At 41.4% G+C, this 27,616-nt stretch overlaps 1 protein-coding gene across 3 annotated transcripts in view; it reads right to left on the bottom strand.

Moving 5' to 3' along the window:
- SPATS2L (spermatogenesis associated serine rich 2 like) overlaps positions 1–27,616 on the bottom strand; it is a 155,043-nt gene that overhangs the window by 61,782 nt on the left and 65,645 nt on the right. Inside the window, exons 1-2 of one of the 3 annotated variants that reach the window (XM_074872807.1) lie at positions 24,936–24,996; positions 3,405–3,476 (exon numbers count right to left, since the gene is read on the bottom strand). The gene's annotated coding sequence lies outside the window, so the exon portion shown is untranslated. Of the gene's footprint in view, positions 1–3,404; positions 3,477–9,761; positions 9,879–24,935; positions 24,997–27,616 lie in introns of those variants that run through there. The other 2 variants (XM_074872808.1, XM_074872806.1) reach the window with 2 other exon arrangements.

The raw sequence follows: 27,616 nt of genomic DNA, 5'->3' as shown, positions 1-27,616 counted from the left end.
CAAAATTTATTTTTCAGAAGTGAACTAAGATTTCATTCCTATTTCAGATCTTTTTATTTTTTCAATTTCCTAGGATAATGATATAATTCCAATTCTTAATGTTTAAATTTGAAAGCATTTTATCCGTCCAGTCTCATGATAAATGCAGACAATTCCACCTCAGAAGACTTGTAGAGTTGATTATTTTAAGGCACAAAATTACGTATTTATACAGACAGTAACAAGCTGCATCTACAAGTAATTACAGAACTATGCATTTCTGAGATAATTCACCCAGCATGACCATCAGACCTTTCTTCAGAATTGCTCTTGTAGGACAGCAGGACAGAGTCAGCTTGAACATGCAGCCCCTATTCAGAAAAGCACTTAAGTCCTACTAAATTCCACGAAACTTAAAACAAACATTTTGAGACATTTTCAGAGAAAAATGAACTTCAGCACATACTTGGGGTCTTTTTGAACTGTTTCAGAAGTGCCCATGACACTAATGAAAGTGTCACATCTGCGCATGCAAGAAAACATTTTTAATCAAGAAAATTCTATTCTTAAGATCTTACAAGAGGATTTTGTTCATCTGATTTTTTTTTTAGTACTACATTAAAAAGAAAGCATACTGAGTCTGGTTGGGATAGAGTTAACCTTCTAGCAGCTCATATGGTGCCCTGTTTTGGATCTGTGGCTACAACAGTGCTGATAACACACCAGTTTTTGTTACTGCTGAGCTGAGCTTGCACAGTGTCAAGGCCTTCTCTGCTTCCCACTACACCCCCACAGCCAGTAGGCTGCAGGTGGGCAAGTGGCTGGGAGGGGACACAGCTGGGACAGCTGACCCACACTGGCCAGAGGGATACTCCATACCATGTATCCTCATGCTCAGCTATAAAATCTGAGGTAGAACAAGAGGGGGTTTTTTGCTTCCAAGGTGGCCATTGCTTGGAGACTGGCTGGACATTGGTCTGTCTGTGGGAGGAGGTATGCCATCTCCTTTGCTTCACTTCCCCCCCCCCCCTTTTTCTTCACCAATTAAACTGTTTTTATCTTGACTCAGAGTTCTCTTGATTTTGTTCTTCCTATTTTCTCCCCCTGCACCACTGTGGATACCTGGTGAGGGGAATGAGCAAGCAGCTATGTGGGGGCCTGGCTGCTGGCCAGGGTAAATCCACTACAGAGAGTCATACAGAAAACCCATTCCAGATTGGTGTACTATTCTCAGATTCCAATGTAGCACTTGCCCCAATATTCAGTGTCTACAGTATTCTATTATTTCTGTAGATATCTGTATGGCACTTTACATCCAAATATCTGAGCACAGTATAATCTTCAGCACAACTCTGCAGTCTGGGGAAGCATTTATTATCATTTTACTGATGGGTAGAGAGGCAGAGAGAGACTATAGGAAAAGATTTTCAGAGCTGATTAAAAATTTTGTCCTAATTTCCAGGAATAATATTTACACACAGCAGCTATTTTTTAATATCAACCTGAAGCCCTTTACAAGTCTGAGGCCTTTACTGACCTCCCTACTACTGCCCTTCAAAGTACATGATCTGGTTCACAAATTCGGACCTTCACCAACAAGCCAGCAATAATACCCTTATTTTCAGAGCCACAAGACATTATTCTGATGTGGAAGACCAAGTACAGCTGAAAAACTACCATCTTTTCACTGAAATCATTGAACACTAACACTGCTGTTCTGAGAGATTCCAGTGCTGTGTAATATTGCTGACAAGGGTGGAGATACTTCCAAGGTATCTTGCTCTCTAGGCAGGCCATCTGTTTCTGACAGCTCGAGGTCTGGTCAGGAACTGACCCGATGATTCACTTAATTGTAGTAAATAGAGCTCATAGCCAGACAAGTAGTATTTCATCATGTACTTGGCGACACTTGGGATCAACAGATGTGTAAGAACTACTTAGGGCATCCATATCTTTTTTTCTTCTTTCCTTCAAGGAAGTCACATAGCTCACCATTACTGTGTTTAGTGTGCTAAACTATTAACTAACAGATTGATTCTATTCAGCCACTCCCTGTAAGCCTTCTACCACTAAAAGCTTTGGAATTTTGCCATGTAGCAGACATGTAAAAAAAAGTTTCAAGCAAAAAGGAAATCTTTAAGAAACAGCGTAACTGCCCTCCACCAAAAAAAGAGGGTGCGTGCAATGAATAACGTGCAAATGAGTTCTCCTTCTGTCTATTTAATAAAATGTCTGAGCATTTCACAAACCTCAATACATAATCAATTTGTCATCCTGACACCCATGCTCAAGTGCAGGAGTATTGTTATCTCATTTTACAGATTTAAAATTGAGGCATTAAGTGACTCACTGAAGATTTCTCAGGAAGCTATTCACAGGAAACACAATCCAGATGTCCTAAGCTGCAAGTGAACTGGAGAACCTTAAAGACATTTGAAAAAACGGTCATCCCCATTAGAATTACACATAATGACAAGGTCTTCAGCCCACTTGTTAGACTCAGGTTTGGAACAGGCTGAGCTTATGCTTTAGTAACATGCTGGACAGAGAGAAACTGCCTACTTTCAGACACAACAGCAAAAGGAGTTACTTGATATGGTTAAACAAATATTTTCTTCAAACAAGTGACAAAAACCATTAGGTTCAGACCACCTCTGAACTGAGGCAACGGCAGAGAACCCATTTCTGAGTTTTGTAGTCTATAGGTTTATTTTTTTATCATGATGAAGCTGCCCTTTCCCACCATCCTCTGAACATCACCTTGGACTATACTTAGTGTGAGATGATTTCAGAATCAGTTCAGCAGAACTTTCAGTTGCAAACCATGATACATCTTCACAGCAGTTCAAACAATTAAAAAAAGGATGAGGAGCAGCAGTAGGACAATATAGTATGAGCTGATCAACTTAATGTCATAGAGAACGAAGATAAAGGAAAGAAATGTATCTGGAGTGGTGAAAGATAGATTATGCAGACAAAACAGGAACCAAAGAAGCTTCCAAGATGTTCAAATAGGCTGCACTGCCCTGGTGACAGAAATCCCAAAGTTGCTGGCTTCTTGTTGCCGCACTGACAGACCTATAAATAAAATACCTTCTGATTTGTTATCCATCACACACATCCACAATGTGAAAGAGGACACACTTACCCGCTAATCTCTGTCTTTATAAGAAGTCAAAGCTACATAGCAAGAAATTTAGAAAGCACCATTCTACTAATTCTTGACTTTGTCTTTTTTTTTTTTTCCCTTCCCTGTGACCACCGTGGCAGGTGGCACTATGACCAGCTTTAGCAAGATAGCTCAAGAAACCCGATTAACTCAGTTGCAAAATATAGGTTGAAAGTGTGACTCACAAGTTTCTGAACTTACCCAGCCACGTGCCAGTCACAATGATTAGCAATGATAGATATAAAAGGTATCTTACCACTGTGAATGACTCCAGTTTCCGTTCTTATTCTTCTACCTTCTCCAATAGAAGTTCTCCTGCAAAAAACAGCTGGAAGTTAAAGAGAAAGTAATTAGTTAATTTACTCTTGATATACTTTACTGCTCTCTCCTTACAGGAGACTTCTGTGAAAAAACATCCCTCACCCCCTTACTGCTCTGGTCAACACGTGGGGGGTGCCGACAGATGCCCTTACCAATTTTCACAAGGCGTATCTTCATTGCTTAGGCAATTTCGTAAGGCTTGTTGTTAGTCCCATTCCTGACCACACACAATTCTCCCAGCTAAAGCAAACCTGGTTTTAAAACTAACACGTGTTTTAAACTCAAACTAGCCAGCACATTGGGATGCACAGAAAGATAAACCTAAGTGATGCAAACCGTTCTATCCATTAATGCAAGAGGGCTGTAGGTGCAAGTTACAATAACTCACCAGTTACTAATCAAATCCCTCTGAGCAACACTAGTGCAGTTTCAGTGTGGTCATTCTCCAGTAAGCAAAATTATTATCTCAAGAATACTAACTCAGCTGAAACAAAAGGAAGCCCAAGGAGTGACACCAGTACTTTGCCCACAGTACAAGGCCTTGTCAATTTGCATATAAATTTCAGAGGAATTCTCCACAAAGTGAAAGACATACAACCACATGGACAGAATGTGGTGTTTATGTCCTGTTTATGTCCATACACAGATGAATGGAAACTGATTTCCCAATTTCATTAGCAGGAGAGGGGCGGGGGGGTGGGGGGTGGGAAGTAATAGGTAAGGTTTTGTACTCTCTTCTGCAGTTGCAAGAAGGCAGTCATGAACTGGTCTATGATTTAACCATGCATACCAGACAGGAATTATTTCTTTCTAGTTGCTACTTAAGTGAGTTGCACACTGGTCCTTATTTGCTTTGGAATTTGGAATCTGTTCAGCAGTCACTCAGCTAACCCTAGAAGTATAACATGACATTTCTGAACATCCTGACTGCCAAAATCAGACTCTACTAAGATACTATGACTGAATTGTCCTTGCAGACTTATTTTTCCTTCTGTATTAAAAAATACTCACTCTCTGTAATAGACCAGAAGTGTGAGACTGCTGTCCTATTTCATCCATTTTATCCTTATTGAAACTACATATTTTGCCAAATCCGAAGTGAAGTTTTAGAGTGCAAAAGTCTTGTCAGAGTCACAGGTTTTATTTCAAAGCAAGGCAGAAAACCCTTAATTGCTTCTGTATCTGAAACAGCCAGGTGTTCCCTGAAGCACTTCACCTAACAAAGGCTCCCACAACAAAGGTTCTCACAGCTTAGGTCCCAAAGTCCATTGCAATCTAGACACACATTTCTGCATGGCTTGCTGAGTCACAGTTATGTTCAAAATCAAAGGAATGAATGGAGCAATTTAAAATGTGATGCTTCGATGAAGAAATACAAGTACTCACACATGTCACAGTGTTAAAGAGCACTTCTGGGTGTTGGAATCTACACAACAGGCACAGATCCATAAGATGAATAGAGGAGCTGGAAAACTGCGGAGGGAAGCATACCCACTTCCTTGCCTTTGGGCAGAATAGCCTAACCAAGAGCTCAGGAAGAAGCCTATGCTATGGCCCTACCAGCCCTTTGCTCTTCTGTGCAAGCAAGGGCAAGACTTGGCTATTTGTGTCCCTTCAAAGGGACACAAGGAAGGGCTGATAATGAGGGAGGTGTCGTGCATCGCTTTTGTCTAGTGAGCACCTGAATTGAGACCAAGCAGCAACATTCCTAATAGTTACTGCATTTCTTATGCCAACATATGGACATCTAACTCCTTCTGCTAATGTCTGTAGTCCGCAGGTGGTATTTCTAGGATTTAAACAGAACAAATCAGATCATGCACATTATTGTAGAAGCACCCTAGTGATTCTGCTTTTCTCCTGCATAACACACCACGCCCCAGTTTTGATCTTCTTCAACCCAAGCTGTGGGAAAGATTCCTCTCCAACTTTAGGGGAAAATTAAAATCTGAAAAATCAAATGGGAAGAGTTTTACAACTTAAAATAATTCACCCCCCATGCCGCTCAGTGAGTTCTTTTGACAATTTTTGTCCTTTGAACTTCATGAAATATTGAAGACCAAAGTGACAGGTAATCTCAGAATCCCATTTCTTATGTGGTCTCAGGTATGAAATATGGTCACTGGTATGAAGTGATTCAAGTTAGAATTGTAACTCTTGTACTTTGAGGGTTGCTACTATTAAAGACTATTTTAAAAGACAAAGGAGCACAAGCAAAAAATTGAAGTAAAAAATTTTTGGTTTGCATCACTGAAGTAAAAAAGCAGATAATCAAGACAGCTACATATTATATGTAAAATGAAAAAAAAGATAAGTTTATCGGATGTTGTAAAGGTTTATTCTTTCCAAACAATACCACATCTATCAAGTCTGACCAAATGAGATGTGAATGAATGAGATGAAATTAATACCTTGAGGGGGAAAAAAAAAAAGAAAAGGATTCTTAGGGGGCATCTCTCCCTAATTTGATTACCTTTCTAACTCACCATTTTGTCCTTACTCAATGTTCCATGGCATTTTATCAAAGAAAACATTATGCAGGAAATAATGACTCAAGGGAGGAGAAAGGAAATCAAGAGTAAAGGTACAACACTTCAAAGGAAACTTATTCCACTTCTGTATTATCAAAGAAAATACTGTTGCTTAATGTCTGCAAATGTTTTAAGGTAATTTCCCATCATAATGAAAGGTCAATTCTTAAAGTGATTTTTATTTTCAAACAAAAAAGACCCTGAAATAGGAAAGCATGCTGTGACTCTGCAGGTAAGAATAGATTTTAAAAACAGTGGCCCATATTCCTCTGTGGAAGATCTATGGCCAATAAAGGCCATGTGCACGGAAGTGACATTAAACACCCTCTCAGAACCTTCATCCCATTGTTCCCCACTGCAGGGTATGAAGAGAAAAGAAGCAGAGCTTCAGATATCACATCACCAAAGCTCACATTGGAGCTCAGTAACAAACAGCTGCACCAAAACTAACATAAGCCAAAAAAAGCAGCAGGAATCAGTGCTAATCACAGCTCTACAGCCCCAGAGAACATACAAATAAACCAAGCACTTAAATACCTCCACATCTTGAATTCTGACCTTTCTTAACAGTTCTCTAATCTTAGTATTAATATGACACATGACACATACAAGCACCAGAACCAGATACTAAGCTTAAATCTAAATCGCAACAGCCCTTCAGAGATGCGGACCTTAATTTAAAGAGCAGAATCAAAGTGTATGATGAGCTATAACACTCTGGACAGGAATCCTCACCCTGTATGAATCTTCTTGCCTCTTTGGAATAGTAAAACAAGCTCTTTGATCCCTTCTCTTCTGATGTCTAGCCCTGACCCCAACCTTAACCTAAGGTTTCACAATACACCTGCCACACAGAAGAGCTCAAAAAACTCAACACTGCACTCTGCTAATTCCACTGCAGACCTATGAGCCTTCTAGATCCTAACAGTAAACATAACCTTCAATCTCTCCATTCCGGAGTACATATCCTAAACACAGTCCAAAATACAGTGCTAACTATAGACCAGTGACAAAGATTAGCACTGGAATTAACTGAAAGTTATCTGACTGTGTCTAAATCAGCTCCTACCTTTGTGGGAGCCAGCAGTAAAATAAAGTCCTCCAGTCCTAAATTGAAACCCTAATTTAGCACAGTTATCATCCAACACAATTCCAAATCTAAGGAGAAGCCACAAGATCCTGCCTGCAGTAGCCTGCATACAAGCAGAGAGATACTGCAGGGCTGAACATTAAACTGAACTCAACACTACACATTCACAAGCTCAACAAAAGACTACCATAAGGAGGAGTGGAAGACTTCTGTTCTGCTAGCTTGCAGGGTCCAATGCTCACATTTACCTCTAATATCTTTACCTGTCACTTCTACAGTTAATGTTAAGAATAGTTTGCTTGGGTTTTGCTTTGGGTTTGTTTGCGTTTTTTTCCCCCCAAAAATGAAAAGCTAGGTTTATTGCTGGAATCAGAAGCATGCCAAGCTGGGATGAATGCTGGTAACACAAGGATACAATGGACTATGGCTAGTTTTCATTCCAGGATATTTCTCTGGTGAGGCCACTGATGGAACATCTAGTGTGAGAAGCAAGTCAACAGAAGGCAGGAAAACTCCAGTCGAATGCTGACATTACTGAGTGCAGAGGTTATCTGGAGTGTGCTGGTACACACGCAAAAAAGTGAGATTTTGTTGAAGGTTTTGGCACTTGGCTTTTTTGGACCTCTTTTGGGTTTTGATTTTGGCCTAGCTAGTGAGTCAATCACACTTCCCTAATTGCCAATGCAGTTATTTAGCACATGGAAAGCAAACCTTCATGTGTTTGACACTTGGTCAAACCTTAAGACATTTAGCATCAACCTTATGCCCAATGCAGACTATAAGCTCTGAGGTAGTCAAAGTAAATAAGGGGTGCTCCTTGTCTGTCACTGCTACACTTCAAACACAGTTCCAAGATTTCCATTTTGCATCTCAGTATTCAGTCAATTAACAACAACATCCTCCAAAGCTGAACTCTGCCTTTACAACTAACCCCTGATGTTCCATTTTGTGCGCTGCAGTTTCTAACTCCAGCCATGGAATGCAGTGTTAAGGATACTCAGCAGGATCCAGCCTTCAGTGGACAATTCACTTTGACATTTACAAAGTGCATTTCTTATTATAACAAAAGATGAATACAATTATAAAGCAGTATAAGCTTCCTGACTAAAACCATCCTAATCTGCTATTTGCCAAAGATTTTACAGCAAAAGAATCTGTTGACTTTAGGATTGGGAAACAACCAAATAAAAGCTTCAGGATTGGACCAGCTCTCATCCTATGCCAGATTTCTGTCCAGTGACACCAGTGGGATAATAATACCACAGTGGGGCAAAGAAGAGGATCTATGTTCAACACTGGTCCAGGAGGGAATTACATTAAATGAAGAACAGCTGCAATGACGAAGAAAACCTGTAAATGCTCTGTGGTCTTGTCGAGGAGAAAAATTGTTCTTGAAGGCTGTCATATCAGAGAACCAGCAACACAATCAGGCATACAACTGGCACCACTTCAGTTTCAGCCAGCATGAAATAGCACAGTTTAAAAACCAAACCAACTCTGGTGTTTACTATGATCTATACATCTTAAAGGACTTGAATATCCAGTCCTTCTAGCCTATGAAGCTCCTTCTGGTTGTGTGGGAACTTCGGTGTGAGCTAGAACATCAAGATGGGACTCTCTATAGATACATTTTTAAAAACAAGTCCACGTGTGAAGTCCGTAAACACGTTTATTCTCCTAACAGTCGTCTGTCATTATTTCAGTCTGTTACTCCTCCTAACTTAATGCCAAGTCAACATTTTCCTCCCAAAGCATTAAGGGCCTAATCCAACTTCTACAGACAGAACCGAAGCTGGAATGGACCTGTAACACAGACATATGTGAGCCATAAGACACTGGAAATTCAACACCATGCAGTTAAACACCTAGTATCTCACTGAATGAGAAATCTCTCTTAGAAGTCCACTGTCAGAAGAACTGGACCCACTGGAAACCCAAAATGATTAGACTGAGTTGTGGGCCCCACTAAAGCACTAGCTTTCAGACAATGCGCATAAGGCAACACTCAGAAGTTCTACTCCCTACAAGAACTGCTGTCTGCTTCCTACACTTTCCATACTCCTGACAGAAGAGAATAGTTTTTTCCACAGCTGGGAATGTTTTACTTGGATGTGTTTATTTTTCTTCAGTCTCTGGCTGATCCACAGATATCTCCATTTATTTTACTTTTCTCTACTCTCAGAAACAGTAAGAGGGTTTCTGTAGCCAACTCTAGGTACACTGTTAATGACCCTAGTAGATTTATGGAAAGCTCTCTCTTCACCAAGAAACTCATCCTCATGTTCCCATAGAAGACTTATTTTGGGAATTAACTTCATTAAAAGAAACTTATACTCATTTGTAACATATCAGTAGAATGGCTGTCTCAGAGTTGTTATCTATTGCAGGCTGAAGGTGATGAAAAAATTATACTTTTCACTTTGCAGAATTCTTCTGTGGAGCAGGGATGACAACAGAATAGCTACCCAGGCACCTATGCTGTATTCAGTTCTCAGACTGAACACCCTGGAACGCATGAGCCTACATGCCAAAATTGTTCCCCTAAGGGCAGGAGAGGAATTCTGAAGCTACATTTGGAAATACTCACAAAATGACGTAAGATCCTCAGCCAAATGGTTATGACAGCTCTTCATTATTATCATTACTAAAGAAAATATTTCCTAGCACATACCAAGCTAAGCTTTGTGCCCTTTTCCCTGCCCTGAACTGAGGATGCACATAAAGTATATCTGAAAAGCCAGTATCCCAGCTGGAGTTATCAAGACTGCCCGACAACACAAGCCATTATTTGTTATTCCTTGCTTCCAGTCAGGATTCCAGCTTTTGAACTTAATGAGTTTGTGCAGAATCCTAGAAGTAGTCCGGTATACTGAAAAAACATATTTAAAATAGAAAGCCTTTGTGAGTAGCCAAGTGAAATACTTGAGGGGAAAAAAAGAACATTAAAGAAGCTGTAGAGTTTCTTTAGCTGTAGAGCTTACAATTCCATTTTGTTTGGGTTTGTACAGTAGCCTAGCCCGTAAAGAAAAAACAGGTTTTTTTACATTTGCTTTGCTTTATTTGAGAGTTGTGGGAATGATGGTAACCAAGCAACGCCACAAAGCTGGAAAGCCCTGGTTAAGACAATTGCTTATACCCTGATGAGCCAGGGTATGTTCGGTGCCTAGAGGAGCTATAGGATCTCCATTTTTGTACACCTCAGGGGCCACAAGATCCTAAAATGAATGAGAAAAAGATTCTGTACAGTCTGTGGACTCTCCATGTCTCTGTGTGAAAACCACATCCTCTGAATTGAATTCTCCTGCCACTTGGGAGTCCGCTGTGAGTTTCACTCGCCATTTTTGCACACAAAGGTCAATCTGCCAGGAAAGCTTCCTCTTACTGAGGCTGAGGACCTCAAAAATAACTTGTTTCAGACAGCATAAGTGTTAACAAGTTAAAAATAATCTCCACAGATTTATTAGAAAATTTGCTGTAGTCTCATGTAAATTTGAGTATGTTCATTTACACAGAACATAACCTTATAATTAATTCTGAAAGACAATCATAAAAAGTGTAACTAAGCTCCAAAAAAATATCCACAATGTTGTTTTCTGGGCAAAAACTATCCTCCCATTCATCTCTAGCAAATCAGAACAATTAAGCATTTTACAGCTTCTACTACTAGTGACAGCTGAAATGCCTCATTTTCAATTCAAGTGCAATCACCACTATTTTCAAACTGGCACATCCTCCATGTAATCTGTCTTCAGGCTCCCAACAGAAGGACAGAGGCTTCTGAAGAAAGTAGTACTTCATATTTTGTACACCTAAGCAAAATCAGTTGAGCCTTCACTCTGTCAAATGGTTTTTATTCAGCACTTTATAAAGCAATTTTTTTAACTGCTCCAAACCCAAAATAGACATTTTCTTAATAAGAAAGCCAATGAAATGTGTATACAAAAATATATACAAGACATAATCATATTCTGAGAAATAAAAGTATGTAAATTAGGCTTTTTTGAAAAGTTCAAATTATTTGCTTATCCAAATAAGCAGTAGGCAGAGAAAAAAATGTCTGAGTGCACATGCTTTTAACTGAATGAGGGATTATTTTAGGAGACAAAGGGTATCTACTGAACTTAATGTGTAGTGGATAATATATTAAGGCTGTGGATGCTGAGTTTATGCTGCAATTTAGTAGACACTGTTACAGTAGATTAATATCACAGGTAAGGCAGTGAGATCAAAAAGCAACATAGTATAGTTACAGCAGGCATGCGCTTAACACACGGAATATGAAGATATTATGAAATCTACAGGGTACATTAAAAAACTCAATCCTGAGAACAGGTTTACAACCTTTCCTGATAGTGATACCCAGTTGATACTGGGTTTTGCTGTGCATTATGCAATATCAGACACTACAATAAATAAGAATGAAAATCACCAAAAAGCCCCAACTACAGACCACATTTAAAGATGTCCCCTCCAAGTTACACTGGGACACAGGGATAAGGGGGCTTCAGGGGACTTGGTCTACTGCCACCCTCGCTATGCATGTGAAAACACATCACATCATGAATGTGAAAAGCAGAACTTTTCATCAGCACTAAGTCATGTCATAACAACAGTATTGAGTCCGCCTTTATAACAACATAAGTGGACATGCAGTCCAAAGACGATGACAGCATGTCCTGGGAATCCTTACTGGAAAGTAGCCCAGCAGTAGGACATACAACTTCCATCACCCATCGGAGCAGGTACTGCATCCTGCTCAGAGAACAACCACCCTGCCAGGGTCCAGTACTGCAGTGGCAATGGGATCCTCAAGCCCAATTCCACCTCACTCCATCCTAGTTGGCCTGATCTCTAGAAAGGAGGAGGACTGAGAACTCGGAGCCAGCTATCATCTAAGCCATGTCACAACACTTTTCTCCTTCCTGGTGCTCCTACAAGAGCTGAATGCAACCATGAAGCATGTTTCATAGTACAGAGCTCCTGGGATTAGATATATTTTTTCTTATATAAAACTCCAGTCCTTATTTCTCTCCATTTAGAATGAGAAAATACGCTCTTTTCTGGTTGCATACAAATTCTAAAAATGGCATCATAATGAACAAAAATGAATAATGAAATCAATTTACAAATGTAAATATAACTCTAACCTCTTTTGAAGTTTTAATAGGAAGGAGGAGCAAAATTACCCAGGGGATCTTGGTCACACTCAGTCAGGAGTGTAAGTGAGATCTCATCCCCATGTGGTATTTCACATCTCAAGGGAAAGCACGCAGAGCTCTCGCAGCCCTGAGACAGAAGGTTCCATGAAACACTAATTTGTACGTCAAAGCAGCCTTTTCATGGAAATGACATACAAGTAACAAAATAACCCCCAAAGTTTTGAAGCAAGCTTCTCACACAGGAACTTTCTGTTTCTTTGATGATTTAAAATATTTTGGTCTGGGCTTCAGCTGAAACACTTGTGTCAGTCTTTTACTTATGAAGGAAATTGGCTAAAATAAAGCAAAGATACAGCTTGGTTTTCTTTTCTGCTAATGAGTTTGGATAAAAGTGAGTGCTGGTGCAAACCTGGAATGCCTTCAGTGGACTCAGAAAAACCCTGTGCTAAAGGACATCAGAGTTTGCCTCAGTTTATTGGCAGAGCACCTTCTGTATGGATCATTTATTCAGAATTCCTGTCTGTATTTACTTTCCTAGGAACAAACACTTATTTACTGCTGACACTGAGCCTCAGCAACTGACTTATGACTTGGCACCTCTGCTCCAAGAACCCTTGAGATACCAAGAGTAAAGTTTGTTCCAGTAATATCCGCTCACCCACAAGACATAGTCTGCATATTTTATGGTACACTAAAAAAAGTAACATGTTACATTTAACAAACAGAAAGCTGCGTGGAAAACATTACGTGCACGCAACGTGGCCAAGCTACCATCTCTGACCCAACCATTGCTTTGCAAAAGATGAGATTTCTCCATTTTAGTTTTGCAGACTCACAGTACATTAATGTTATTTATTCTTCCATTTTATTTCCCAAGATCTTCCTGCTTAACTAGAAGGGGGGAGTGACACAATAAAAATAAATATGGCTACAACCTATCTTTCTTGTTTCCAAGATCTCCTGACTTTCACAGATGGACCTGCATGGTATAAGCTCTGCTCACATCGCTCATGAAATCAACTCAACATCATCCTTTTAACTCTAGTCCTCAGTATGAACAACTGAAGCTTTCACATGTCAACAAATACCTTAACATCCATACCTGCAGATTTCAAACACACACACTGCCTGACCACCTCACATTCACCTTGATTACCAATACGTTAAAAATTAAAATTTATCTCAGCCACCATAGTACATAAGTATATCTCTTCTCCTAGTGAATTACTGAAGTCAATGAACTTGAGAAACCATATGAGCAACTTCTGGTATATGTTCAGGACTACAGTGCATTGTAAAAGCTGGTCATTAAAAGCAGAATTACCAAGTTACAAAACAAGAGTTAAATGATTACATCTTTTTGCATCTTGTATATAATGAAATGCCTCATTTAACACAAATCATACTAACAGTGAACTATCAGTATTCAAGCCAGCCCTGAGCCACTGCTGAAGATCCACCACTGTCACTCCTCACTTATTTTCTGCCAGCAGGATCTGACATACCTAAAAGGACTATGAGACCCACTAGATCAGAAATGGTGTGTTACATGTTACTATGCATGCACAATTGACTGGAGGCATGACATGATTTCCAGGAATGAGCTTAGAAGGAAGAAAAAAGAAAAGAGGGAAGAAAAAAATGCAGACTTAGAGTTTTAATTTTAATTCCTGTTTAGAGTACAAGACTTTCAAAACATTCTATGCTTTAATTACTTTTTAAATTATGTCTTCTCTAAAGAGAAAGTAAAAGGAGATGAGAAGAAACATGACTTTTTTTCTAAGAGTTTTTTTAATGCATTACAAGTATTTTTATGAGTAAGGCTTTTTATATGTGGAGGTAGTAGGTGGGAAACAATTATTTTAATCTCTCATATTTTAAAAAGGGTAGCTGATAAAAACAAAACGGGCACTCTTCATTGTACTAGAGGCCAATTTTTTATCCAATTCCCTACGTTCTTTGTCAGAACTTCTAGCATAAGGGAAGGAATAAAGGAAAAACTCAGTATGATCTTCTGACACAACCGATCTGTCCATCCTCACTCGCAAAAATAAACACGTTGCAAATACAAAAAAGAAACGTGAACTATTGTAGAACACCATACGTAACATCAGCCCACTAAGGAACAGATGTGGAACTGCTGAAACATTCTTCTTTCATCACTGATGCCTTGTAGTTAAGTAAAAAGATCACAGAAATTTAAGGAATACCTTTAAACTTTAAGTATGCCTAAATATATCAGTATATAGTTATTTTATTTATTACCTAAAATATTTTTTTTTTTTTAATTGAAAAACCTGAAGACAGGGCTAGATTATAAAGTCTGGTATCAGAATATAAAGTCCAACAGTTTACCAGAAATATCATTATCTGGTCCCTCTCACATGCCTGGCATTTAAGTAAGAAAAGACTTCTGGAAACAGCCTCTCCTTAGGGTACTACTTTGACCTAAATTTGACTACTGTATCATCATGGGAGGGTAAGGGATAGGGCCATTAGAGGAAAAAAGCAAACAAAAACCCCAACAATGAATCAAATAACAATTCAAAACCTGAGCAAAGTAAAGCCCCAGTGAGGGAGCTGGGATGAGGGAGGCCATGTAGCCAGAGCTGGTCAGGATCTGCAATCCAGATTGCTTAATAAATATTACCTAAACTAATAGAACAGAGCACTGTTCAGTCATGTACTGTTTCACGTTTTATGTAAGAGACAAACTTAGAAACCATCAAATCAATTCCTGTATAACTAGAATGGGAATTCCACAGAATTAATGCCACAAGAGAAAGTAAGAAACTAACATTTATCAGCAACACAAACAAATTTCCAGAGACTGAGGTGTTGCGTTGGCCCTACTCTTTACATACATATTGCATATGAAATGGAATTGGAGAGCCATTTTTGTAACAGCTCTGAAAGATGCACTCTCTGCATGAGTGTTTTTCTTCTGACGGTCTGTCATTTAAGTGAAGAGAGGTTCAACACACTTAAGCTCTTTATGTTTCTCACAGAAGAATGCTCACATCTGTCAGTAATCACACAAATATTATCACATGGCTGTTAACACATAACGGCTGGGGGACCTTATTAGCAGTTCTCTTCTTGGCTTCTCCTTTCAAGGAATTATGAGAACTCATTTACTTCACACAACTTCAGGCCAAATATTTTATACAAATGATCAGCCTGGATTCATTAACGACTTTGAATTAAGATAATCTAATTTTTTCATATTTTGTTTTAACAACAACAAAAAAATCCTAGATTCTCATCAAAAGCAGACAGACTCCTGGATGCCTCCAGATTTCAGCCTATACTCTGAATATGGAAATAGTGTTTCAAACAACCTGGGGAGACAGCTAGAAACAGGCAAGGGTTGGGCCCCATTCCTCCTCATAGGTTGACCCTGATGCTGGATCAAGCTGTGGGAAGGTAAATCTAATAGACTCTTCTAAGGAAGAAGCTACATGAAAATTTAAAACTGTCATGTAAAAAAGCATAGAGTCAGACCAGAGAAAATCATACTGTCTTTATTTCTGTATGTATGACAAGACAGATCATACATACACTTCTTAGACTTCCTTGTATCCCATGTGCTGAACAACTTACATAGCAGAGTTCAGATCATGCTGAATATGAGCAGCTGATATATTCCCATTCCATCACTGCCATATCTGACTGCTCTTTAGATGTTTCTTTTAACTACACACAGTTTATTTGTATACTCTGTGTGTGTGGTTTTTTGTTGTTTTGTTTGTCTGGGGTTTTTTGGGGAGGATGTTTTGGTTTGTTTTTTTTTTTTTTTAATTTATTGTTTAAAACCTTAATCCATGAACAGCCACCTTTCTACATTTGTATGAACACAGAGGGTTAGTAATTTATGGCCTGTCTCTTAAGGAGTCCATCTGCTGTTCAAAAGCCTGTGTATCCCTGTATTTTCTGTTTCAATTAACAACAGATTCCTTCCCAAATCTCCTTTCTGTGGCCAGTTCTGCAATCTGAAAACGTCCAAAAATGTAGTGCGTAACACCCCGAGGTCCCACCCGGAAAAATCCTAAACTAGCAAAAGGCAAAGCCTTTTATGGAGTCTGGTACCAAATTTGTTTAAAGACAAAATCCAACAAAACCAGCACATTCAGCAAGAGCCATCCCAAGCCACCCTGGGTGCCAGCTGGCGCCAGTTCCAGCAGCTGCCCATGCCTGCTGTAAGGCCTGCAGCAGGAACGTGGCTCTGCCACAGCCTCACTCCCACACACATGAGGCGAAGCACCTTCACACGCTCCTACCGCACAGACCAAGATTTCAAAATGAGTTGTCCTTGCCCAGGCCTTTTGGCACTGCAAAAAAACAGCCCTTGCTATCATGCTGTTTGACCCTTTCCTTCTATTAAACCACTTCTGAAGAGCTGGGCTCTGACTTGGCAGCTAGTGAGGATGCAGAGCCTGAAAAGATGAGTTCAGCCCAGAATGAACACTATACCATGATACAAAACATCTATTTTCTGTCATAAGTAACAGCAATCTTAAGGTTTTTGTTTTCTAATTTACATAAAAGGAATCTTTAGTATCAGGCTGAGTAGCTCTCCAGAAGGAAGAGGATACTATTCACTTAAAATAGTGAATGATAGTTAGAGGTGTGCTATTCAGTTTAATTAACGATTGCATTTACATTGCTTCACTCCTTTAATATGATGCAACAATGGTAATGACTAACTTTTTTGCAGTTTAATAGACCTTGCAACTGCAAGATGATCCCTCTTCCATTTAACAAGCCCCTTATAATAGCTTAATAAATCTGGTTTTGCTCTTTGACAATTCTCATTAAAATGCTTTGGAAGGTACCACCATTCATCTGATTCATCCTCTGATTTTCAAAGGATCTGACTGCACACAAGTCCAATTTAGAACTTTCTGCACTCAACATCTCTGAAAATCCAACACCAGGAAGGCAATTAGAAGTTTCCAACCTTTCCTCATCTATAGGGTAATGTGCAAAACAATTATGGTTTGATACAGTGTAATTTAAGAGAAGGGAATTGCATGCTAAAATGCTAACATGGGAACCTCAACTCATCCCGTTAGCACAGAGAAAGGCAACCCATCATTCTTTGTCAAGTGATGGCAGTGCAATGGATGAATTTACATACATGACCATCTGTTGCCAGATTACACAACAGCAAAGCAACTTTCCAGACTGCCAAATGTCTGCCCTTGTTCAGAACTTCCTTGGTTTTGTAGGCTCTCTTTACTACAAAATAAAACACAACACTTTACAGAGTACCCTTCATCCCAAAACACTCTGTGGACTGCAAACCCTCTCACAGAACTGTGAGAAGTTTCAGGATTGAGCATTACATAAACACAGGACTAGCACACTGCTGCCGCCTGCTCCACAGTGGTCTCTCATGCCATATTCTAAGCACATATAACCAAACTCCCACTCACATCAAAAGTGCTGCAAAACTTCCAATACATGTAAAGCTCCGACAGGACCTTCGTTTGAAATATCCCTTCCCAGAAACTAAGCTGCAAAGGACCTAGACTGCACCTATTTCAGACATGTGAAGGGCTTGTGTCCCTCATGACAGGAAAAAATTGTGAGGTTACAGGCCATGCTGTGATGCAGACCTAATAGTACACCATTAGAGTCACCCTGTATCAAAAAGTCCAGTGAACTTAATGTAAAAAATAATTCCACAATGAAAACTGAGAATATATTAAAAAAATCATATGGCAAGATACTGATTTTACACCAGTATCACAAAAGCGCAACTCTGCCAATGTTGAGGATTTCGTGTCTCCAGCATGTGCCAGAAAAATTATGACGTTTTCCATAGTCCCCTTTCACACACAGATAAACACTAGAGAGTCTGATGTAAAGCTGATTATCTGCTCAGCTCAAGGTTTCCCCAACACACCACTGTTTGATATTTATTTTACTTCTTTTAGGATAAAATAATAATTAGTACATTAAAAAAAGTCAGTGCAGCTATTGTAATCAACTCTCTGCCAACCACGTTCTCTGGCCTTTTGCAAAACCTTCAATCCATCCGCAATTCAGTAAAGAATCAGCATATGTAGATCTACAAGGGGCACAAGAGCACAGTTATTAAAGACAGGTGTGTGGTTTTACCAACAGATAATAAAGGCAGAACTGTTTTTATTGAGTAACAACGAAGCAGTGATAATGGGCCAAACTCTACTTGTGGATTTCAGTAAGCACAGGCCCCAAGAGAATCAGGTTCTAAATTAGTAACATATGAACTGCTGCACGCCCAATCATTTACATCAGATCCTTAACCAAATGGCCAAATCTGAGGAAAACCCCATCAGGGCCAGGGAAGCCGTGATCTTGTATTACCATCACACAGAAAATATATTCCCTGCAATTCCCCCCTTTTCACCCTCACCTCATGAGCTTCCATTCCCACTTGAGTATCTAAACAGACATGGTCAAAACCCTGGTGCCTTCTGACTGTCAGAGTGCCTTCCAGCCCCTGGGATCTTCCCTGACCTTCCTCCCTTACCAGACCTCTTTCCAACCACCATCTTCTGCATTCTTTACTACTACAAGCCTCCAGGAACTCTTCTTACACAGCAGCTGCTCTAGTTCATCTGTATTTGCCTCACACTGCAGATCACTTCAGGGCACCGTTGGCAGATACATCTCTTGCCCTACCCACCCTACAGCTATCTGATAGCACACACCTGATCTTTCGACTCCTTTCTGCTGTTCTTTCCTTATGTTTCAGACCCAGCTGTCTCTCTGTTGACCAGATGAATCATCCAATCCTCTCTGGCTTCCACTGTGTTTGTACACAGCATAATTTGGCTATTGTGGAGGAAGAAACCCTCAAGTTCTTTGAGAATTTTAATGAGCAGTAGGTTTCCTTCCTTCACTCCAGTAACAAAATGGCTGCAGTACACGGGAAACCTCAGGAGCTGCAGGAACAAACAGGGAAGCCTCTCTCCACCTGAGCGCTATGCAAGCAGTCTATCTCCACACCATCCCTCTCATCAACTCCAGAGCAAGGAGCACAAGCTCTGATCCTAACACCAAAGCACAACTTCATGCCAGCAGCTTAAGAAACCAGCCAACTCAAAACAATTTCTAGCCAGCATTAAGCTGTTATTGGAAACAGAATTACAAAAAAAGGCACCATTTCATTCAGACTGCACCCTAAAGATCACCAAATCAAATTCTGCACAGGTTGGTATTACTGCACAAGATAGTTATTCCTTGCACCAACACAGAAAGTCGTTCCACAGTGATGACATTTTGGGACTTGTTGATTTTTCCACCACTAGTATAAACCACAGTCTCTGAATACATTCCCACTCAGAAGTACCACCACACCCAGACTGCACATGCAAGGCTTCCATTGCGTTTAATTTTACACAGAGAACTATACACAGCACTAATTTAAATACTAAAAGCAGATAGTTTAAGTGTAATGCAGAAGTAGAAGCCGCAAGCTGGATGTGTGTAGAACAGTACATGCTGAAAACTGTTTTTATATATTACTAAGTAATTCAGTCTGAAATGACCATTTGAGTACATGCTTGAGCTTAGAGTCATCCAAAGCCCAAATACACTTTTTCTTGGCAGTTGTACTTAAACCAATAAGAAAGCCTCAAGTTCTGATCTGCCACCCATTAGCTGTCAGTCTGCATCAGTCTTCAGCAGCAATAAAAGCCACATGCTAAGGAGAGCACTCAGGTGGACACTTCAGTGCTGAACCTTCAGGGCAAGCTTTGCACAGGTTTCTAACAAAATCAACCAGGATCCTGAAGAACTACCATCACTCAGAAATGTCTCATAGCACAAACACTATCTTTTGGTGCCGCTCCAGGTAAGAGTCAGTCAAACACCATAAATCCTTGCATGGATTTTGCATCAAGTTGGGACAACAAACACCAGCCTACTTGCCCTGAATGCAGGGTGTTTATTTTGAAATGCTGCCAGGCAGGTTGGCCTTACCAGCACAGAAGGATAGCAACTCAATGAGACTGAGCTGCCAACACAACAGTGGCAGCAGTTTCTTTAATGCTAACTCAAAACACACCCACAACTTTCGAGGATCGTCACCTCCCAAGAAATCATATTCACAGTCCACTTGACCATGCACAACACAGATAACATTGCTCAACACCACTCAAAACATAAAACAGCATCAGCCCTCTTCATGGAACCAACAGGTTTAAGTTACCAATTTAAAAAAAAGGAATAGAACAGACCTCCAGTCAATGAACATCAAACTGTATCAGACAGGCCAAAACCTGTCCCCAACTCTGAGCAACAGCACAGCAGTATTCAGAAACAGGTGAGGCTTCTTTGCCATTTGAACTCTTACCTTTTCAACAACTTGGGGGATTAGATTCATCAGTAATTTAAACACTGGATAAAGTACACAGCCATAGGCATTTTTTTTTTTCAGTCAGCAAACCACTAGAGAGAGTACTGAAAGGCCTATTATGAAGGCCAATCACTAGCCTTTTCTTGAATGACCACATGAAAATCGGTGACTGTTCCACAATGGATTGAAAGGGCCTTTTGTCTGAAGGAAAAGGACAAGGAGTCACAAAGTATTGCAGATTCATTTGTAACTCATGGTTTTTGAAGAAACTGCATAGTTTCAGTTCAGAGCAAATCAAAAAAAGAACAGGCTCTGAAAATGTTATGCCACAACCCTTTCCTACTATGTATATGCAGAGCATATTTTTAGATTAGTCTCTTTTGTATTACAAAAAGATGGGCAGGCATTCTATATTATTGTTGTTTTACAAGAGAAGTTTAAAACACATGCAGAGTTTTGACTGTATTCCAAAACCCTAATTAGGGTCTGCTGCTCTCTTTGCCTTGTCTAAACAGAAAATCACAGAAGCTTTTTTGGTACAAGATCTAGTAAAAGTATAATTGCACTGGGATAATAAGTGAAAGCATTGTCACTGTTACTTAATAATCACTTTAGTAATTGAGCAAATTTGCCATCACCCATCAAGTATATGGTGGCCTATTCAACAAAAAGATATTTTTTATGTTGAGAAACCAGCATTTGACTGTTTAATTCTGAAGTCTGTTTCTGAAGTCACTCACAAAAAAGGGTCAATTACATCTGCTGACATCTTCTCAGAAGAAACATTTTCCTTCTCCACCCGTCCCAATCACATTTTCAGTTCTCAGGTTTTACATGCAAATGCACACACACCCAAAATGGGATTTGCACACATGATTTCATTACAGAGTTTCTAAACAAGCCTCACACAGACAAACTTTCAGCAGGAAAGACAGTGGGGGCTAATAAGCAAAACCAGATTTCTTCTAATCCATATCCAGAAGTAGGGAATTACTGCACTTCCATTCAAAAACAAAAGTCACAGCTGTCAGACCTGCCCTCTTCACTCTCTTGTTCCACTCATGTACTATGAAACTGAACAGTCAAAGAATGTCAGTTTTTACTCTCCAGCTTCTTGCCACATCCCAGAATTTATATTCCTTGTGCTCCCACAACCCCTCCTGAAATCAAGCAATATATTTTGCACACACCATTGGTCAAGGTGTCAGTCGGATTCAGCTCTTCTGACCACCCTATCAAATTACATCAGGCAAGGAGCTGGTCTTTGGCATGTTACAAGACAGCACTACCCGGGCCAAAATCTTTGCTGCGGGAATCACCCACGATGCCACTTTCAGATATATATCTGAAGTAAAAGTCCTGCCATACCAAATATACCCCCAAGGTAACTACACACCCCATCGTCTCATACTCTATAAAACATGAGCTTATAGTCCTCAGGACTGTAAAGACAATCTTGCAAATGCAAAGCAGAGGCAAAAAAGCGCTGCACATGTGCTCAGAAACAAACAGGGCAAAGAGATGTGAACGGTACAGCCCCCTGCTAATCTCAATGAAGTTCAGGGCCTGAAATATTTCATATGATAATGCTACAGTGTTGCTTTCAAATATTAGCAGGGGAAGGTGCCCAGTCTAAAATAAAAGCACTTTGCTATAAAAGTTAACTATTTCACTACTGTTCATTTTTGTACACAAAGGAGAAACCTGCAAGAAAACTAGTGAAGCATCTAAGGAGGGAAAAGGCAGGAGGAAGAAGAGAGAAACTGAAGGATTGGGACAGTGCAGAAAAACATGGAGGAGACAGTGGCACCAGCCATAGGTATGAAGTCATATTTCCCCAGAGTAACACGGGCAATAGAATCCTTAATGTTAACTACAGTCAACTGTAAGTTATTCTTCTTCCCTTGATCTTTGTGCAAAGCCTCACTGCCTCTGGGTCTTCTGCTCCAAATTGTTAACGCAGCTTTACTTTTATCCTCCAGTGCACAGTGAAAAGTGGAGTTTGACCTTTTCTTTAGATGTGTAAAGCACCACACCAGACTGTTTTGAGAAAATGATTGAGGATTTATTTTTTTTTTTTTGCGTTCTGCATGACTAGCATTACTTAACAGTGTCCAAAGACCTCTAAGGCATGGGCCCTAAAAACATACTAGGAAATACAGTCCCTAGAACGACAACAGAGGCAACGCATGTGGGTGAAAACGAGCACAAATCTAACAGCCTGGGGAATTAATACCAAATACAGGTTGCCTACAACTGCTGGCAAGCGCAGCTTTGGTACTTCCCCCACTGCTAGATGAAAACTCAAAGAAAATATAAAATACGCTGCAGGCTGTTGGAACCTTGTGCTTTCCCCTAAAAATAGGCCCGAACTGATTTCAGTTCCATACAGGTATTTCCTTAAGATTTGGGAAACAGCGGGAAGGTGTCCATGTTGACATAGCTTCATTTGCATTTCTTTTAGCAAGAAGGACTAGATAACTGATATAGATTCAGAACCAAACTTCCCTCAGCACAGGAAGTACTTGGAGATGCTTGTGTTCAATTTTTAGGCTCCTTACTACATGTCAGACAAAGCAATAACTCTCAAGCACATGTTCCTTCTCAGGCATCTGCCTGGGCATAAAGACTGTCAAAATAGACCCTTCACTTAAAGATAACCCTGAGAACATTTTGAAGGGCACTTAATTTACTTCATCTTAATCATAACACTTTCTTATACAGCAAATTTCCCAGAGTTGTGACCTTACCTCCTTACATGTTTATACAGCACCTGACACAGTACAAGCCTTATCTTGATTAGTGTCCCATTACATTTAACAGATCCTGCTGTTCTCATAAAGGGCCAAACTCCTTCAACTCCCCTAACACAATTAGTGGGAGAACACTCACAGCCTATCAGCAGTGTTCAGCTCCATCAGGTTGTGATGGCGCCTCATGAAATTCATCAACCTGTTCTGACCTGGAAATCATTCTGCATTTACACAGTTTGACTGCATTCACGGCAACAATTGTGGCAAGGGCACAGTGCCCTGCTCACAGCAGCTTGAAGACTCCAGTTAGTGGTGTTCAACAGGTTACCACCCAGGATTTCTTTCATGGCCAGTGCAAATACGTTCCTAGTTAACCTTGACATCCTGCATGCAGCCATCTTTTCCACTTTCTGAGTATAAAGTTTTTAGTTTATCTAATCATCACATTTTGGAAAACATCTTATGACTGCATCAGGAGCTCAGAGAAACAGAAGATGCTTTACACACACACAGGTAATTCAAATTTAAAAGTTAACAGAAAATAATTTCTACGGAAGATCGTTAGTTGCCTTGCAGCACATTTTCAAGCTGAATCAACCAAATCAATCCAGGGGAACGTGACCTAGAATGAAATAGGTGAGTTTTCTGTGGTGCCTTTTATCCTAAAGCAAATAAATCTGATAGTACAAGTGATTCACATCTCAGGATGATGAGGTTGAGGAAGAAGCTTACACTGTTCATTTACAGCTTAAAGGAAGTATCGCATTCTGATAGAGAATAAAAGAATATTGCCAGCTACCCGTGCTTATCAACAAATTCCACACCTAATGATTAAATTCTTCAGGCACAGTAAAAAACGAACGCTAAAAAAAACCCCCAAACAAACCAAAACACATCCACACCCCCATCACCTTAGCGGTCTTTTACCTTGGTGCAGCTACAACAAATCCTCCAAGGGGTGGATCTGTGCAGAGCCCGTAGCTAGGGCACAGCACCCTCCGTCCCCCCCTCGCGCTGTGCCAGCGCTGTGCTCGCAGCAGCGCTCCGCAGCCCGGCCACAGACGCACGGAGCGTTTCAGGGACAAACGCGCGGCTGGCTCCGCGCCCCCGGCCGCCAAGACAGCCCAGGGATAAACGGCTGCGCTCGGGAGGACCGGCTGCCTGTCCCCCCCGGGCCGCCACTTAAATCATTTATGACCCAGGCTGTTACCGAATAGCCTCCAACAGCCCAGCCCAGTTTCGGCTCCGGCGGCGGCCGGGGGCTGGCGGAGCGGCGAGAGCGGGCCAGCCGCGGCGAGGGGCTCCCAGGCGCCGGCAGAGCCAGCCCCGGCGCACGTCGGGCGGGGTCCGCGGGGCCGGGCCAGGCTGCGATCCCCGTGCCGCCAGGAGCGGCCCGCCCGCCTCCGCGTCTCGGCGCCGGGGCCTGAAGCGTTAGAGCAGCGGGTGGGGTACCGGGCGGCACCACAGTAACCGCCCCCCCCCTCGGCAGGAAACTCCCGGCGGGCCCTCCTCCGCCCCCCGCGGGTGCCGCCCAGGGCAGGCACAGGCAGGGCAGGGCAGGGCAGGGCAGGGCGGCGCCTTACCTGGTAGCCGCCGGGCCGCCGCGGCAGAGGCCAGGGAGGAGGCTGGGACCGGCGGGGCAGCTGGTGGCGGGGCGCGGCGGTGACTCCGCCGCCCGCTCGCGGGGACGGGACACGCCTCGCGCCCCTCCCCTACGCGCGCGCGCGCGCCGCCCCGGACCCGCCTCAGTAACGGCCGCAACGGCCCCCGCCCACAGCAACGGCGGCGGCGGGAGCGAGGGGCCGCGGCCGGGGGGGCGGCGAGAAGCGGGGTCCGGCCGCGCAACGCGCGGCTGTGCTGCCCAGTGCCGGCGGGGAAGGGTCACGGGGGACGGAGAGCAGTCCCCGGGTCCGCAGCGGGTTCACCGCTTCCGTGTGCGCCTCTTGCCGCGCGCGAATAAAAGCCCGAGCCGCGCAGCGACGGCTCTAGCCCTCATGGACAGACCTGCCCCAGAACTCACTGAGCAGAAGGAAGCAGGCGGCACCAACCCCTGCTAGCGCGGGAATCTTCCTCTCTCTGAATACTCGTGGCAAACCACCAGAATTTAAAAACTTACCGCAAAGTTTTTCAGGAATCAGTGCTTTAAAATGCCGCCTAAAAGCTCCAAGGAAAGTACGTACTCGGGGTTGTTAAAACAAAGCTAAAGGAGCAATAAATAACTATCCCCTTAAATTTAAACACTAGAATGTGGAGGTACAACCACATGCCTGGAACTGAAAAAGAGCAAATTTTCCATAAACAACTGTAATCTGGATTTACTATCAGTATTGGTGTCTTACACCGTCATCAGCATTTCCCTTAAACACATATCACTTCTCATTTTTGTTAGCAATATGAGCTACAAGTACTGGAAAATCATAGCATTTCCTCTCAAAATCGTTGCATACCTCTCTTCCTGCTAATGCAAAGGAGACTCTCTTGGTCATAACAACCTCTATGTGAACTCCCTACCCTCAGCCAGAAAACTAACTTCTTACCCCTTCCCCTCAGTTTGGAGGCAGCACTTAGTAGTTTTTCAACCAAGGATTCCCAAACTGCAGCATGGAAAATAATTCAAGGTGAGATTTATAGTAAGAACGTACCCAGCCCACCCTCCAAACGGGGCAGAGCTGGCAGCGTTTCCTCAGGGCAGGCAGGTGGGCTGGCCGAGACACACCTCGGCGCGATGGCACACAGCTCTCTGTGACGGCCGTGCCCAAGCAAACCTCGCTGGGCAGTTTCTACTCTATTCAGTTGCAGTGGCTTCATGGAATGAGTATCTGGTGAATGGACTCATTCACCTGCTGCAGAAAGCTGGGCATGAATTAGATACTCAATGTTACGGTGAGGCCACAGGTTCAGAATTAACACTTCATTTGGAATCATGTCTTCAAAACTATTCAGATCTTCAGTAAATGCTGGTTTATTTTAAACAACGTAACTTTGAACGTCCAGGCTTGTATTTGTGTTCCAAGAGTGCTCTTTATAGCATTGCTGACATTTATCTGCACCCTGAGCTGTATGAATTTTGCCTGGGAGTTTTGGAAATAATTCTGAAGTTCAAGAGAACGGCGCATTATATTCGTAAAACAAGGGTGCCACTGACCTTTCAGCACAAGAAATAGATGTGAATCATGGACCTGAGACTCATCTAAAGGAACACAGTGGAAACACATAGGATGAAAGGCTCTAAAGGCTTTACAAATTATATTTGGATGGGGGAGAGCAGGGAGAAAGAGAATGTGGGAAAAAGAAGAATGAAAAAGGATCCTGCTGTTTAGCTCATGCATAAACTGTATGTGCTCAGCCAAAGGTCACTCCTTTTATTTTCTCATTAATTTCAATGATAGTAGATGGTATATGAAGAACAATCTAAAAATAAGAACAGCCAGAAATAGCTTCAGTTTTTGTGTGACAGTGTAGTGGGAAGAAAAACCTCAGCTGCAACTTTATTCCGTATCTTTACTTCTGACTTTTTAAAAGTGACTTAAAGTTCATTATTTAAAATGAACTGTAAATCTATTTAGAAAAGTTAAACAAAAATGGTTCTACTTTTTATGTATTTTCCAATAAAGTCTCCAATAAAGAAATTAATTCTTGGGATTTTTTTTTCACCCACCACTGTTGGTAAGAAATAGTGTAATATTTGGGCAGTTTTGAGAGTGAGTTGTCTGGGTACTAAACACAAGTGAGGAAAATACTAAGTACTAGGCTGAGGTGTAAACAAATAGATAAGGAATAACAGCTTTGGGAAGCCTGCAGGTGCATGCAAAAGCTGGCACAAGGAAATTGCCAGCCACAGCAACTGAAAGTAGAGGCCAGAATGGGAACATAGAAGGGATCATGAATATTCTGCAATGAGAATCATGAATGCCTGCCTCAAACAAATCTTTAGGAAACAGGAGCCCTTCATACACAGACTGATGCAACATCTGCCAACTTTTTTCTAGGGAATAAAGGGCCAATACCTGGAAGCTGATCTCCAGACAAGGTGCCACAGATTCTACACCAGTGTTGAAGGAGTTTTAGTATTACTCCACCAGCTTTTTAATTTTTGCAGGAAATTTGCAAATCTGCATTGATTTGCAGTATCTTTGGCTGTATGCTGAGCCTATATTTTCAAAAAGAGGACACCAGCTGCCCAGAGTGTAGTTCTCATCTTCTTATGCCAAATACCAGTATGAACCTTATGGTCAACACATGTTGCAGTTTGCCATTCCTCTGT

The sequence above is a fragment of the Strix uralensis genome, chromosome 6, assembly GCF_047716275.1.
Source record: "Strix uralensis isolate ZFMK-TIS-50842 chromosome 6, bStrUra1, whole genome shotgun sequence".
NCBI classification, from domain to species: Eukaryota; Metazoa; Chordata; class Aves; order Strigiformes; family Strigidae; genus Strix; species Strix uralensis.
The sequence above is the reverse complement of the archived record's forward strand: the minus strand, read 5'-3'. Positions and strand labels throughout refer to the sequence as shown.